Source organism: Microtus pennsylvanicus, chromosome 12 (assembly GCF_037038515.1).
Source record: "Microtus pennsylvanicus isolate mMicPen1 chromosome 12, mMicPen1.hap1, whole genome shotgun sequence".
NCBI classification, from domain to species: domain Eukaryota; kingdom Metazoa; phylum Chordata; class Mammalia; order Rodentia; family Cricetidae; genus Microtus; species Microtus pennsylvanicus.
In genome coordinates, this window is record NC_134590.1 from 94,279,645 (window position 1) to 94,282,693 (window position 3,049).

Here is a 3,049-nt window from a genome sequence, read left to right on the forward strand (position 1 = left end):
AAAAAAAGAAGCAGACTCACCCAGGAGGTGTAGAAGACTGGAAATAATCAAACTGGGGGCTGAAATCAACAAAATAGAAACACAGAAAACAATCCAAATAATCAATGAAACAAAGATTGACAAACCCCTATCCAAACTAATCAAAAGGCAGAGAGGGAACATGCAAATTAACAAGATCAGACATGAAAAGGGGGATATAACCTATACTCCTTAATGTGTTCCACATAATACAAACAGAAGTATCATTGACAAACTCTTTTTATGAAGCTACAGTTACCCTGATACCAAAACCAAACAAAGATTCAACACAGAAAGAGAATTACAGAGCAATCTCACCCATGAACATTGATGTAAAATTTTTCAATAAAATACTGGCAAACTGAATCCAAGAACACATGAAAAAATATCATCCATTATGATCAAGTAGGTTTCATCCCAGAGATGCAGGGCTGGTTCAACAAACAAAAATCTAAAATGTAATCCATCATATAAATAAACTGAAAGAAAAAATGATCATTTCATTAGATGCTGAAAGAGCATTTAACAAATTTAGCACACCTTTGTGATAAAGGTCTTGGAGAGATTAGGGATATAAGATCATATCTAAATATAATAAATGCAATATACGGCAAGCCAACAGCTAACATCAAAATAAATGGAGAGAAATTCAAAGCGACTCCACTAAAATTAGGAAGAAGACAAGACTGTCCATTTTCTCCATATCTCTTCAACATAGTGCTTGAAGTTCTAGCAATAGCAATAAGATGTCATAAGGAGATCAAGGGGATTCGAATTGGAAAGAAAGGAGTCAAACTTTTGTTATTTGCAGATGATAAGACAGTGTACATAAGGACTTAGCGTTTCGCGAGTGATAGGTTGCAAAGTCCAAGGTTTTCAAATCACCGCATCCTTGATAGGCACCGGGTCACAGGTGAGCCGTTATCGGCTGCCGTTAAGGACCGTTACCATTCCTGGGTTTTTCCAGCCTGGTGGAGCAGCTGATTGGCAAGTGTGCCGACTGTCCAGTGCTTTCTGGCTCCTTCTCTGCTTGTCTTCTCTCTCCTGGGAAGATGTTCCTGGTGGGCCTAACGGGAGGCATTGCCTCGGGCAAGAGCTCCGTCATCCAGGTGTTCCAGCAGCTGGGCTGTGCTGTGATTGATGTGGACGTCATCGCCAGGCACGTCAGCCAGGGTACCCTGCTCATCGGCGTATCGTAGAGGCCTTTGGCACTGAAGTCTTGCTGGAGAATGGCGACATCGACCGCAAGGTCCTTGGGGATCTGATCTTTAACCAGCCTGACCGTCGTCAGCTCCTCAACTCCATCACCCACCCTGAGATCCGCAAGGATATGATGAAGGAGACCTTCAAGTACTCTCTCAGAGGGTACCGCTACGTGATTCTGGACATTCCTCTCCTGTTCGAAACCAAGAAGCTGCTGAAGTACATGAAGCACACAGTGGTGGTATACTGTGACCGAGACACACAGCTGGCATGGCTGATGAAGCGGAACAGCCTGAGCCGCGAGGACGCAGAGGCAAGAATCAATGCCCAGCTGCCCCTGAAGGACAAGGCCCGCATGGCCAACCACGTTCTAGACAACTCGGGCGAGTGGAGCCTCACCAGACGCCAGGTCATTCTCCTGCATGCCAAGCTGGAACGCTCCATGGAGTATCTGCCACTGAGGCTTGGGTTCCTGACGGGCCTAGCAGGCATCGCCAGCCTCCTGTACCTGCTCACCCGCTACCTTCTCCCTTCTCCCTAGTTGGGTACAGCAAGACAGCAAGCATTAGGCCTCCTCCTTGGAGACCTAAGTCAGGTACCATGTCCTCAACACTACACTCACTCTGATGCTGGGACTGGCCCTTGCTCTGGAGTGTATCCAGTCTGAACTCAGAGCAAAAGGAAGCCCACGGTCAGGTACCCCTTCCCGCCCACCCTAGAGCCCCACCACCCCCATAGTGTCCCATCAGAACAGTATTCACGATGGCAGGGACACAGTGGTCTCTGTGGCCATCCCCCTGGCTACAACGATGTAGCCAACAGTTTCTTGGGCTTGAACCTTCTTGGAGCATCTGCTCCATCATGACCACAAAGTCCCTAGTGGACCACAGCAAATCCTTCTAAACTGAACGCTTTCAAACAGAACTGTCTTCTGGGTTGAAGCCCTTTGCCAGGGTGCAGTTTGACTCCTGTCTGGGGGATGCTGTGACTAGTCCGAGGCAGGGCCCTTTGGAGAGACCCAGCTTCTGCCACCACCTCCCACTACTGCCTCTGAGCCCTGTGCTCTTCTGCATTCCCCGGGCCCCATGCTATCTGATCTCTGTGCCTTCCCCCAGATGCTCCCTGCCTGCAGTACCCTACCCCTGGTGGCCCCTGGTCAGGTACTCCATGTTTTATCGTAATCCATTGTGGAATAATCAACAAGAAACTGGCTTCTCGTAGACTGTATCCCGTAGATGGCAGGTGTGACTCGTCTCCGCTCTAGTGTACCAAGCCTGCTCTCCGTTGGTGCTCAATAAATGGAATTGGTCTGAAATGTCAAAAAAAAAAGATAGTGTACATAAGTGACCCCAAAAACTCTACCAGAGAACTCCTACAGCTGATAAATACCTTCAGTGATGTGGCAGGATACAAGATCAACCCCAAAAAATCAGTAGCTGAGAAGAAAATCAGAGAAATTTCACCTTTCACAATAGCCACAAATAGCATAAAATATCTTGGGGTGACACTAACCAAGGAAGTGAAAAATGCATTTGACAAGAACTTTAAGTCTTTGAAGAAAGAAATTGAAGAGGATACCAGAAAATGGAAAGATCTCCCATGCTCTTGGATTGGTAGGATCAACATAGTAAAAGTGGCAGTGCCACCAAAAGCAATCTATAGATTCAATACAATCCCCTTCAAAATCCCAACAAAATTCTTCACAGACCTTGAGAAAACAATAATCAACTTTATATGGAAAAACAAAAAACCCAGGATAGTCAAAACAATTCTATACAATAAAGGAACTTCCAGACTCATTACCATTCTTGACATCAAACTCTATTAC

At 46.0% G+C, this 3,049-nt stretch overlaps 1 pseudogene; it reads left to right on the top strand.

Annotated features, from left to right (window-relative positions):
- The first annotated feature begins 869 nt into the window (after window positions 1-869).
- On the top strand, window positions 870-2,536 carry LOC142832305 (dephospho-CoA kinase domain-containing protein pseudogene; annotated as a pseudogene).
- Window positions 2,537-3,049: the final 513 nt, after the last annotated feature.